The following is a 14,124-nucleotide window of genomic DNA, read 5'->3' on the forward strand; positions in this document are numbered from 1 at the left end:
TTTTATGTTTCAAAGAAGACAAATGGAGGATTATAATAACATGTGTTTCTAGCATCTTTAGTATTCAAATAAGTAAATATTTCATATATATCCATTTGCCCCATTATTTTTGAAACATATTTATTATTTTCATTATGATGAAAATGTATCCAAAATGCCTTCATAATTTATTCTTGGCTCAGAGAAATTTGGATATAATAAACGTGAGTTAATCTTTTTATGCCTGGAAATCACTCACTTTGGGGTTATGTTTTTAAAACGTACTGCTGGGGTGCCTGGGTGGCTCAGGCAGTTATGCCTCTGACTCCGGATTTTGGCTCAGATCATGATCTCAAGGTCCTGGAATGGAGCCCAGCATCAGGCTCTGCGCTCAGCAAGGTGTCTGATGGAGATTCTCTCTCGTGCTCTCTCTCTCTCTCTCCTTCTTCCCCTCCCCCTGTTTTTTCTCTCTCTCAAATAAATAAATCTTTACAAAATAAAAATAAAATAAAATGCAAGGCTTGTTGGGTTTTGAGGTACATATATTGCCTGCCCCTGAAATAAATGACCTCAAACTGCTATTTATAATTGTTGATTTTACTACCAATATTTTCTCCGTCTTCATTTCCATTTTGTATTTCAGTATATAAAATTCTGTTTTTGTTTCCCACTGAATTAGAATCCAAAGTTACCAAGATAAGTAACCATCAAACTAGAAAGTAAAAACAATGGTATGTTCTTGCCAGAGGATGTGTAGATAAACGTGCTGTGCGTATTGCAATAGTTCTCAATCATGAGTATACCTTGTGATCATGGTAATAGAAAATAGAGATTTTCTGATTCCGTAGGTCCAGGGTGGGGCCTGAGACCTTGCATTTCTAACAATTTCCCAGCTCATACTGCTGCTCTGGAACCGCACACAGAGAACTGCTACACAACAAAGTGAGATGGAAATAGTTTGAAATATCAGTAAGACTGCCAGTTTTAAGAAACATTGGAAATATTTGGTAATCTACAAGCAAGAAAAGGAGAGTGTTACTTTTCACATATTAGACATTACAACTCTGGAGCTTGTTACACAACGACTGAGAGCTGCTGAAAAAAAAAATCTAGGAATTTGTATAAAATGGTGGATTATAGTTACATGTCAGTTCACTAAGAGATTTTAGGAAGATATATTAAGTGCTTCTGTCATTATAAACTGATACCACATCAGACAGCCTTGATCTCCAAAAAACATCTCATGTTGTCTCTCTAATAGGCTATCCTGGATGGACCATTGGTTTGACCCTGTGTGGCATGCCTAATGTCTCTATATTCTAATCCATTGGTTGCCACTAAAGTGTTTTGCCAACAGATTTTTTTCTCAGATAGGGCAGCACTGAAAAGAAAATCACTTTGCAAATCCAGTGATTTCATGGGCCACTAGGCTCTCTTGCATTCTCTATTACCCTGTTTCTCTTTTGTTCATTTAATGCATCGCAAACAACATTGAATTAGTTTGTTGGACAATTAGGTAAGATATTAAACTAAAGATGTACGTATAAATATGTCAAGTAATTATTTTAAGACAACATCTATAAGAAGTAGCTGGAGAAGCTACTTTGTGAAGGTTTTTTTCTCCTGGCTTTATCTAATAGTTCAACAATCCCAACTTTTATAAATAATACACCTTTTTCTAAAGTGTACACAGCAAAAAAAAAAAAAAATTCTATAATGAATGTTTAAAAAATCATTTCCAAGGAAATTAGCTCTTATAAACATCCTGGAATATGTCACTTAATTAAATTGGTGTTTGTTAGAATGAATATCCCAAGTCAAACCCACTATTGCAAAGGTTAGCCCAGGCGTGGTTTCCATTCTCTGAAAGTCTCTTCCTTCCTGAGCTGTGGTCACTTCAAGCCCTCCCACAGTTCACCAGTGTCTTGACTCTCTGCTATGCTGAATTGTTGCTGGGGAGTTTCTCATGGCCACATGTCTAGAAACTGTGGTTGATCCTGTTTACTTTGCCTTTGCTCTGATGTCATACCTTAGTTCTGGTACATGGATCTGACTCTGTTTTGAAGTTTTTGTTTTTGTGTTTGTTTTTTTGAGAGAGAGAGTGAGTGCACGAGCCAGGGTGGGAGGTGGGGTGGAGAGAGAAACTTAAGCAGGTTCCATGCCTAGCCGGGAGCTGACACTAGGCTCTGTCTCCCAACCCTGAGATTGTGACCTGAGCCAAAACCAAGAGTCGGCTTAACTGACTGAGTCCCTGTTCTGAAGGTTTATTTGCCTGCTCCCAGGCACGCCGGGAGCTGACACTAGGCTCTGTCTCCCAACCCTGAGATTGTGACCTGAGCCAAAACCAAGAGTCGGCTTAACTGACTGAGTCCCTGTTCTGAAGGTTTATTTGCCTGCTCCCAGGCACCCAAGATTGATCCCTGTTTTTAAGGTTCTCTTTCGTTCTCTGCCACTGCCTTCTCATAAAGGAATATCCCAGTCCTGGATCCTGGCCCATTAGCTTGGACCATCCTCTATAATGATAGATACCTCTTGTTTCAATTTGCTATCCTTCCTATAAGAATGAATTGTGTCATATTCTATCCAACTGTTTGGAAAGGGCTCCATTTTGTTTTAACGCTTTGCTGATATCTACTTATCTGGAATGTAACCTGCTATTGTTCTGTTGTATTGGACATGCTGCTTTGGTTTTTATTCCCATCTGTGATGGGATCTGTTTGTCCAGAACCTATTGAGTGATTGAGTGCTTTATTAAATTGCAGCCCTGTCTCACCTAAGCCATATGGCAATAAGTAACTGGACTTACCTGGATTGTTCATTCATAACAATGCTTATTGGATGCCTGGAACTATATGGCCATTGAGGAGAAGAGCATAAGCAAGGCACAGTTTCTCTCTTGAAAAAAACTCATTCTGGATGACAGAGAAGACCAGCAAACAAGTGAAACACAGTTCTTCAACAATTAGTTCTAAGAACCTTTCTCACTGGGATATAGTACCTTAGGTCAGACAACTGTCCTTCCATAAACATCCATTCTACTAATGCTTGCTCAAAACCTCGTGTGTGCCACCCAGAGGTCCCTTACGAGGACTGTGAGTCAGATCCAGATATTCACTCTGGCCTGGAGTGTTTAGAGCATTTACCTCCTGAATACTAATAACGTGTGTCTTCTGGCTCTAAGAAGTCAGTAGGAGCTTTTTAATAGCCTCTGAACTTGGCTCTTCCTCCTTTATCCCCAGACGATCTATCATGATTGAACCCTGATGACTGTAGTATGGGGGTTGTAACTCCAGAACCTCTGAATCAAGTTTCAGCCTGTTCCATTTCACCCCCCTGGATTAATTAGAGCTACATATCCTGAAGGGATGAAAGTTTTATGAGTCAGTTGCAGTGCTTGTGGGAACAGGTAGGAGGAGACCCTGGCGATAAACCTACCATAACTCTCAAAGCCAGCATTAATCCCCTAAGTGGTCGAGTTGCCTTGAGCTTGTGCTTCTGGTGGAAATGACCACCAAGGTGTCCCTACTGCCTCCTAAACCATTGAAGAGACAGCTGAATGGGTCCCTGGGACTCCGTGAATGACTAGTGACTGCCCAGGGACTGCTAACACTTTCTTGACTCTGAGTTGCTAAGGCTGCCCATGGCCTTTGACTGATGAAATGACCTCTGGACCTGATATGGACATAACAGGGATTCCTTGGGACACCGCAGAGAAATGTGAGCTTGCCCTCTAGCCTTAACTCTAGAACTAACAGACAGTTTGCCAAGCCCTCTTGTTTCTCTCTCCCAATTCTAAGCCAGCCCTAGACCACTGGTGGATAATTCAAGTCTAGAATAACTTCTCTAATCATCAATGTTCCTGAAATTCTATGAGGATTATGAAGAGAAGAGGCAAGTGTTTGTCCTCCAGAAGGTAGAGATAACAAGGTGAGAAGAAAGTTCAGGGGCAGTGTTGTCAGCATAGTAGGTATCCTGGAGACCTGGACCGAATAGGACTAAGGCACCGGCTCCAGGTCCATGTAATGATCCTAAGTGTTCATTTCAGTCATGCTTTTGAGAAAGAGATACAGAATCAATCACTCCCCCTCTTTTTTTTTTTTTTACAATTTTGTTTATTTATTTGACAGACAGATCACAAGTAGGCAGAGAGGCAGGCAAAGAGGGAGAGGAGAAAGCAGGCTCCCCGCTGAGCAGAGAGCCTGACGACGCGGGGCTGGATCCCAGAACCTGGGACCACGACCTGAGCCGAAGGCAGAGGCTTTAACCCACTGAGCCACCCAGGCGCCCCAACTCCCCCTCTTTCTTAAATTTATTTTTATTATTTTTTTAATATTTTATTTATTTAACAGAGAGAAATCACAACTAGGCAGAGAGGCAGGCAGAGAGAGAGGAGGAAGCAGGCTCCCTGCGGAGCAGAGAGCCCGACGTGGGGCTCGATCCCAGGACCCTGAGACCACGACCTGAGCCGAAGGCAGAGGCTTTAACCCACTGAGCCACCCAGGCGCCCCAACTCCCCCTCTTTCAATGTCAGCACATTCCACTGTAAAACATATACATTCTACCTCACAACATTCTTCACATAATCTAATTTGAAAAAGCATGTTAAAATGATAAAACTATTTTAAGAAGTTATGTAATTGTACCATTAAGGTAGATTATAGATTATAGTTCTGTCATTTATGGCTTTCTCATTTGTTTATTTGCTATGAAGCTTTTATGAACTTCAGTTAATTCTTTTTCTCCCCCCTCCCATTTATCAGCAGGCATATCTTATGGTCTTATTTCATTTTTAAAATATCATTTCAAAGTTAATAAGATGTTTCTAAAATCTATCTGTGTCCTCTATTTGCTCATAATATTTTGTCTGGAAAAGTCATTCTTAAAAAACAATGAATGAACTATTTATAAAATTGTGATACGGTCAATGCCAACTGTAAACAAATGTGTGCAGATCCACAGAACAAGTATGCCTTGCTATATGGATGACTTTCCCAGTGTGCCATAATAGTTTCTTAAAGCTGTTATGAATTATTCCATAAGCCCATATTTGGAGACTTTTAAAAATGCAGATTATTGGCCTGAGAAACCATTTTGTCTCCAAAGGAACATTTGCAGGCTGTCATGCAAATCTGCATTTGAGCTACTCTCACATTATGATCTTAGTGAATTCTTGACCAGATGGACTTGAACAGCTGCCACCCATGCCCAGTAAGTCCCTTTGCTTGAGAAGACAAAATAGCTCATTTGTTTGCAATTCCTTCCTGGAAGTACACAAGGGCAATTTTCTACATTGTGAATTACTTCTATCAGACCAACATTTTCCCTGAAAGACCATAGTTCATTATGCTATTTAGAAACAAACACAAAAATATGCACAAACATTTTTTTCCAGGAGTCTTATAATTTGTGCCCAGAAGGGACAAGTCTCTTTTCAGATTAAGTTTTTAAAAATGTTCCTCTGTTGCCATTACGTTCAAGCTGACACAGAAGGTTATAACTGAGAGAACACCCTCTGAAATAATAATGCCTTACATTTGTACGGCACTTTATACTCTTCAAAGAGCTTTCCAGAAGAATTATCTCATTTGAGCCTCAAAACTCAGGGAGGCAGGGAAAGTGGGTGTTTTTATTCACTGGCTTATAGATAAAGAAATCAGTTCACTTTGCAAATATTATCTGAGTATTTACTAAGTTCATCGTTTTATACTCTGTATTCCAGAGGATAAAGTAACATGCATTCCTGAAAGAGTCATCTATTTTTCAGACAAGACATAACAACACAAAGCTAAATAATACAAAAATGTACAATATGTTTCAAAAGATGACAAAAGGCCATGTGTATGGTTAAAATATTAGAGGCATCCATGATCAGCAAAATGTTCTGGAGAATTCCGGAGGCTTTTTAAATCAGATGCCACCTGGAAGAGATATGCTTGGAAAGAACCTAGGAATTTGGGGAATCCATGAGAATGTCTGCTGTTTAGCATCACAACCACATACCCCTATAACCTTAGAACGCACAAGATTTTGGCATTCCCATAGTTTATCCTGATACTCAATGCCGGAACTGTTTCTATGGTACCCCGGGCAAAAAATGTTGCAACAGCTATCGTTTTTAGAAAATTCTACCTCGTATGAAGTCGCCATGTCCCTGTCTATAATTCTGTGCCTTGCCTGACTAAAGCAACCTTGCTGGTCTAGTTTTCCTTTCTGTGGAAAGCCTTTAATACATCTGTAGACAGTTGTACTATCTGCCTTTAGGTTTTTTCTTCTTTCCATTAGATCTTTGAACTTCTCTAGGTACTTACAGTCAGTGTTATACTGCTGGACCCCCATCTTATTTGTCCATAACTTTGCCATCCACAACTGATACATTACTGTAGTCCCATGCAGTCATGGGATTCTCACTTCCTCGGCTCCTAACACTGTGTAAACACGTGTTATGCTTTCAGTGTACTTTCAGCATGTAAATCAATACTGCTAGTTAGGAAGTTTTCTCACAGGTAATAATAAGTGTCATGTAAAAGTTGCTTAATTGAAATGCCTGGGGAGAGTTAGGATTGCTTTCCTGAAGAACAAGGGCCACTTCCGTTGCATGACTTTTTTCCCCTTTTAAAATTTTCCTTCTTTTTCTTAAGTCATTTGTGATATATACATATCCACCCACAAGAAACTTTCTTAGGGGATTAATACCAAATTCCAGTATAACAATGATCCCTGGCATTTTGTTTCTTGTTTGTATTAACCAGGAAAATAAAAATTAATAGCTCATGTAAATTAACAGGCCAACACTGACCTCTGGTGTATAAGGAAGAAATTGCTTAGTGGGTGAACCAGTAGACGCTGGGGGAAAGTTTTATGTTTAATATAACATCTTTGTCCAAGCAAAGAAGTTTCCCGAGTCATAATTACAAATGTGGAAATTGGGGAATGTCAAACTAACTGAATGGAGAGAATTTCTCTATGTTAGTCCCTTGCGGTAGGAAGTGAAAAGGAAAAGAGAGAACTGCTGTGAGGAACGGCCCCATTGCATCATGTTTTTGCCGTATTAGGGCTGCGATTAAGCAATTCTAACCATAATAATGGAGAAATGATCTGCACTCCCTCACTGGACTCCATACAAACTGGATTTTTTTTTTTAAAGACTTATTGTAGATTTGCCTGGGTTTTCTCCTTAGATGGGTATGTGTGTTCCTTGCCTGTTATGTCCCCGAATGCCTCTTCACTTACTTCAGACACGGGTCCCAAAGTTATCTTTTTCTATTCTTGTTTACTTTTGTTCATTCTCCTAGAATTTTCCAAAGCTGTGCCATGTGCCTGGGCTATATTTGCTTTGTAACTGAAAAATCTAACATTTGTTAGAGTGGTTCTTCTTTCGGATAGATGCCCCCTTCTCTTCTCTGTTTTCAGTATGTGCCCTTCTCACTCCATGCTGGAGCCAGATTCTCTGTCTACCTCTCCCTCCCAGGTCCCCTTTGGGTGGAGCCCCTAGGGAGTGCACAGCCAAGGGCTGCAGGCTGAGGCAGTCACTGCAGGTAGAGGGATCGGCCGGGCAGATTCACCAACTCTGGCTGGCCCACCCTCTGTGGTACAATCTTAGAATCTAAGAGAGAATCTTAGGAACTCACCTATTGGGAAAAGAATCACTAGCCCCGTAACCAATGTGCCTAGGTTCCAGTTTCATCCTGATTCGGCCACTGACTTCCTATGGGACCTTCTGCAAGTCAGTTCAATTCCTAGAAAGCAGGCTTCTATAACGTAATCCACAAAAGGCGGTAATTAGAATAGATGATCACTAACATCCCTTGTGATGCTCTAATTCTACAATGCTGTCAATCTGGACTCAGGAAGCCAGATTGCAACCCAGGGCTCTCACTACCTAGGGCTCCTTCACCTCCTCTCTCCTCCCACCCTCCTAGTTGGTGTAGGTGTTTCTACTGTGTGCCCCTGATGTTTACTAAACCATTGTACTGATTACACTGTATGGCTGTTTGCCTGTCCTTTCCCCTTCATTGGCTAACCTGTGGCAGGCTGTAAGTAACTACTGAATGAATGAAAAAATAAAAGTAATTTACACTCGTCCTGTAAGTCTGTATCTGCCATGTATTCCTTAGAAGTTCCAGGGCCCTAGAAGCTCTGGAGTCAGCACCATCCTTTTGTCCTGATTCTACAAACTAGATAATACACAAGAACGTTGCCTCACCAGAACGTTCAAAGGAGATGAGTAGCTAGAGCCCGCTGCTAGAAAGTGCGGGACGCCAGACTGTTAGTAGAAGCTGAACCACTCGGCATAAGGGCAGGAAGTTTACTTCGCCGTGGTCAGGCAGACTAGGAAGAAGTGGGCAAAAAGAGATTAGGGTAGAAGGGTAAAGTGGAGCTGGTGAAATAGTTTGAAGTAGAAGACGATGCTGGGTGAAGGCCCAGTGAATGTGTCCAGTTCTTGGGGCGGCCATGGGAAATTTTTAAACCTTGGAATTCGATTTGATTTGACAAAATTTGCTTCATTCAACTCCCAATTTACAGTCTTCAGTAAACTCTGTTGTGTTCACAGATGACGTGCGTGGGTAGTTTATTTGTGGTAAGCAATGGAGAAGTGAGTAGTACATTTGGGTCTGTGGTTCTCCACCTTCAGGTGCTTAAGAATCACTTGGGGAGATTTTAAATACTGGGTGCTGTCATCATAGTCTGGAAGGGTTGCAACAGCATCTCGCGGGTGAAGCCCAGAGGTCATTGTTTCTTAACAGACGTCCAGATGAATCTGGTGTGCAGCTGGGGTAGTCACCACTGGCTGAGGGCTGTGGAGGGCTGGCGAGCGGAAAAGCAGAGGCAGCTCTGGTGTGAGTGAAGCCACCGTAGATGATGGCTGCAGTCATCAATATGAACTCATCCAAGAAACTACTCAGCAACCATGCATGCTTTGTTTTTTGTTCAACTGTATTTCTCATTGTTGGCAGTAACTATTTTAATTTTATAAACCTCTACTTTCCTCAGACCTTCCTCTTCCCAATTCTATAGGTACTCCCAACAGGTACTTTCTACTTTTCAGAGATAATTGGTGCCCAAAGGGAAAAATTCTTTAATTCTCTGCCACCAAATCTATAAATTTGTTTTCTTCTGCTCTCTTTTTCCTGCTGCCTGTTCACCAGTATTTAAGTATCCAAGGGCACCCCCTCTTCTTAAACCAAAATTCAGAAATGCAGATATGGGTACGTGTGTTTGGGGAAAATAAAACAACCTTGCCAACAAAAGACCCCTCTGAACTAATATAGATAAGAGAACACAGTTTATTTCTAAATAAGAATTAATAGATTTACATGAGTGTAAGATACAAAAAAAGTGACAAAATGCCTTGACAGATTTTCACATAATTTCTTTAGCAAGGCAGACACAAGAATAATTTCTCTTATCTCCTCAATAGACAAAGAGTCATACCTGTTGATAGTCTCCTAGTGGAAGTCTTCTAAGTTAATTTGAGAGATATGTGTTTACAGTTCCAAATATCAGAAGGTCCCCAAATTTGCACTGTACAATCAAATGGTCATATCTCTTTGGGGACCTATTAAGATTTCAAGGAGACATTCTAAGGACGGGAGTGTGGGGAGATTGCAAACTCCCTCCTCAAAGAAAGTTTCATCATTTTATCCTTATAGTATGTGTTGGTTAATGTATAGATATATATTCCTTAACTTTGTTCAGTAAGAGCATATAAAAACAATGATACTCCATTAGAATGCCTAGCACCTAGATCTTGGCAAACACCATTTTTTTAGTAAATTACTATTTATTCCAAATACAATATAAATGTATAGAATGAAAACATTTTTAGATGCTTATAATAATTTTTGTGAGCACATTTTAAAAAATAATTTTCACTATAAATTATTGGAGAATATTCCTGGCAATATTATAAAATGTATTGAGTATTTTAAGTTTGAGATTTTTTCAAAAGGAGCCAATATTCATTGAAAAAAAAAATGGTTAATTGCTCATCTAGGGTAGGGAAAACACAAGATAAGCTTGGAACATCTTACAGTCCCTGAAAATAAGGAAATGGGTAAAAAAATAGAAAATAAAGTAAGTGATGCGTGCTTGTTGAAATAACATAGCAGTCATCCTGAAGGAGATCCTAATGGCCAAAATTCAAACATTTTGAGCAATAAAATAAATAATATATATTATTGGATTTTATTCCATAGAACAAACTAAATATACGTGAGTCTATATCCATATAAATAATTGAATAAATAAATAAGTGGGGAGGAAAAGATAGCACTTAAGAAAAACTCTAAGTGAATATAGACAGAAAAAAGGAGATGGATAATCACCATTGGGCAATCACCACATTAATAATCATTAGTGATCAGATCCATGAATGGATGCCCAAGTTAGTTGCAAAAGTTTGGGGTAAAAGATGTTTGCATTGCTTCAGATTATCTTCCCCGAGATATTTATTAGCTACAATGGTAAAGATCGTGTCTTTATAGTAAAGAAATCTAGCAGACACAACCTTAGCCAAGTGATCAAGGTAAACACCATCAGTAACAAAACATACTGTCACTATCATATAAACCCTGCTACATTGTACTGAAAAGGAGCATCACTCCTGGTTTTTCCTGCCCAAAATGCATATCTTCAATCCAATCAAGAGAAAACATCAAAAGAACCCAAATGAGGGACATTCCAGAAAATAACCAACCAGTACTTTTCAAAGATGGTAAGGTTCTAAAAAGCAAAAAGACTAAAGAACTGTCATGGTTTGGAGGAGACCGAGGAGTCATGACAACTAAATGTTGGGTGGGATCCTATACAGAATCCTGAAACCAAAAAAAAAAAAAGGACATTAGAGGAAAACACAGCTGGTATTTGAACGAAGCCTGTAGCTTGATTAATATTATTGTACTAATGCCAATGCTAGTGTCCTAGCTTTGAGGATTATATTCTGGTTATATAAGATAAAACATTCAGGAAAGTTCTCTGTGGTGTATACAGAAATTCTCTGGGGTATACAGATGTAGGGAGGGGATCAGAGCCCCAGCAAGAAGGGTGAATACACACAGGGATAACTAAGTGTGAATGCAGGGACTTGAATGGGGCCTGAGGATTAGATCCTAGCAACGTATATAAGACAGTATAAGCAATGCTGTTGGTTTGTTGTGGATATGTTGGAGAAATCTTGTTTTGTAAGATATATATCCCAAAGTATCAGAGCTATTGGACTGCTGCTCAGTAACTTACTCGTAAATGATTAAGAAATTATTTTTATATGAATTTAAATGAAAAAGAAATTATTTTGTCCTATATTTGCAATTTGTGTCTAAGTCTGAAGTTATGTCAAAATTTGAAAAAAAGGGGCGCCTGGGTGGCTCAGTGGGTTGAAGCCTCTGCCTTTCGCTCGGGTCATGATCCCAGAACCCTGGGATCGATCCCCGCATCCTGGGATCGATCCCCGCATCGGGCTTTCTGCTTGGCAGGGAGCCTGCTTCCTCCTCTCTCTCTCTCTGCCTGCCTCTCTCCCTACTTGTGATCTCTATCTGTCAAATAAATAAATAAAATCTTTTAAAAAATTTTTTTTGAAAAAAAATTTTTTTTAGAAAAACTACAACCAAATGATGGAAATAAAATGACTACACCAGTAACCAAAAAATGTAAAGAAGTCAGATCATTAACACGCTGCTGGTTGGAGTGTGAATTAGTAAAATCATTTGGAAACCTTATCTGTATCTTCCAAAACTCAACATGTGTGTACCTTATGAACTAGCAAATTCAGTCCTAGGTATATACCTAGAGCTAGATCTATATCGCAAATTTCCCAAAGTTTTGTATTTGAAAGGAACATTATTCTATAAAGCATACTCCCTTAAGGTGTTCACTTAAATGCAAAGAATATGGTGCAGCAAATCAGAGATTGTGCAGGCAAGCACTGAGTCTCTGAAAGACATCCCATATGCATGCCCCCCAGGTCTCTTTTATTCACATACACACAGATTGTATTCTGTCTTCAGGTTGAACTACCAAGATCTATGCCAGGAACCTTGCTTTCAGGAGAGCTCCAAGGAGCAACCCTTAGTCTTTTATACACCCTTGTCCTAAGCTATGTTGTCAAGCAAGTTAGGCTAGTTTCAAACCCTCAGGAAAACCAAAACCAAAGCCAAACAAAATAAAAAACTTGACATTGAAGGTCACCAGGAGTTGTTTCTTGACTTTAAGTTCTATGTTATAAACCTCATTGCTGTTATCTTGGCCAAGAGCCAAAAAAATCTAGCTATCAAGGTTTCCCCAGATATAAAGAGAGTGTCTCTTGTCCATCTGAAAATCCATACATTTTCACTTAGAAAAAACATAAACAGGGGGACAAGAATATTTAAAACATCATATTCATAAAACATTAATATTCTTAATAACCAAACCCTGAAACCAGCCTGCATGTCCATCAGGAGGAGAAAAGATAAACTGTCATCTATTTGCATATAGAATACTATAGACTAATGAATAAATATGCATTACTTCTATGTGGAACAGCGTAGATAAGTATCACAAATAATGTCCTAAGTGAAGATATCTGACAGAGTTGCTGGGTACGTGTTGTTTACTAACTTGGTGGGTAGTTAAATGGCTGTATTCTCTTTGTAAAATTCATCACACTCATAATTTGCCCTTATATGTACATATGTGATATTTCAACAAAAGTAATTTAAGGGGTACCTAAGTGGCTCATTTGGTTGAGCGTCTGACTTGTAATTTCAGTTCAAGTCATGATCTCAAGGTTGTGGGATCTGGCCCAGCGTCAGGTTCCACACTCAGCAGGAAGTCTGCTTAGGATTCTCCCTGTCCCTTTCCCTGTGTCTATCCCCTTTCTCTCTCTCAAACAAATAAATCCTTTTTAAAAAGTAAGTAAAATAGGGGCACCTGGGTGGCTCAGTGGTTTAAGTCTCTGCCTTCGGCTCAGGTCATGATCTCAGGGTCCTGGGATCGGGCACCGCATCGGGCTCTCTGCTCAGTGGGGAGCCTGTTTCTCCCTCTCTCTCTGCCTGCCTCTCTGCCTACTTGTGACCTCTCTCTCTGTCAAATAAATAAATAAAATATTTTTTAAAAAGTAAGTAAAATAAATGTTTCACATACATGGGCACACACACACATACTCAAAAGCTGTACCTGCTTTTAGAGTTTTACAAAAAAATTCATTTAACTCACTGCCTTGTGAGTAATGAGTTCAGGGGATGTAATTCATGAGTCCACTTTTTAAAGTTTTCTTCTATTAGTTCTTTGTTTTGTTTTGTTTTAAGATTTTATTTATTCATTTGACAGACAGAGATCACAAGTGGGCAGAGAAGCATGCAGAGAGAGAGGAGGAAGCAGGCTCCTCACTGAGCAGAGAGCCCGATTCGGATCTCAGTCCCAGGACCCTGGGATCATGATCTGAGCTGAAGGCAGAGGCTTTAACCCACTGAGCTACCCAGGCACCCTAGTTTTTTGTTTCTTAATATTCGTGTCCTTTGTTCTATTCCTTCATGAATCCTTCAGGTGGATTTTATGTTTTGTGGATTTAATTTCCATGTCCTTTAGCTTTTCTTTCACATTTTCCATCTTTCTATATATTTTAAAATTTATTTTGTAGTAATAGCTCACTGAAATTGATTGATCTTTTAGATTCCGAATTCAGCACAAAGACATTGTTATAATCATACATAGAATACTAGGCAGGTATTTTTTCTAAATGACAGATATTGGTCCTATGGTATGGAGATACTATTGTGTATAGGAGTGTCATTTTTTTTCTTTTTAGATGAAAAATAGTACAATTTATATAATATAGTGCTTTAATTTAAAAAGATATCTGTGTATATATAGTCTGCATTTCTCGGTAAATTGCTAGAAACATGCTGTGCTAATTAGGTGCATGTGGTGCAAGTAACAGAGGAGTCACTAATAGTGGCTTAAGCAATACAGTATCTCAGTTTCTATTTATCTGGAAATAAGAGCTATGAGATTTTTCTGTGGCAGTTCAACAATGTCATAAGCATCCAGCTTTTCTCTAGCTTTCTGCTCTGTTACTCTTAGCATGTTTCATTTTCATCCTTTGTAATTCTTCACGGTTAGAAGGTCACGACCACAACTCCAATAATTATGTCTTTAAACAATAAAGCC

The sequence above is a fragment of the Meles meles genome, chromosome 9 (assembly GCF_922984935.1).
Source record: "Meles meles chromosome 9, mMelMel3.1 paternal haplotype, whole genome shotgun sequence".
In the NCBI taxonomy this organism is placed as follows: Eukaryota; Metazoa; Chordata; class Mammalia; order Carnivora; family Mustelidae; genus Meles; species Meles meles.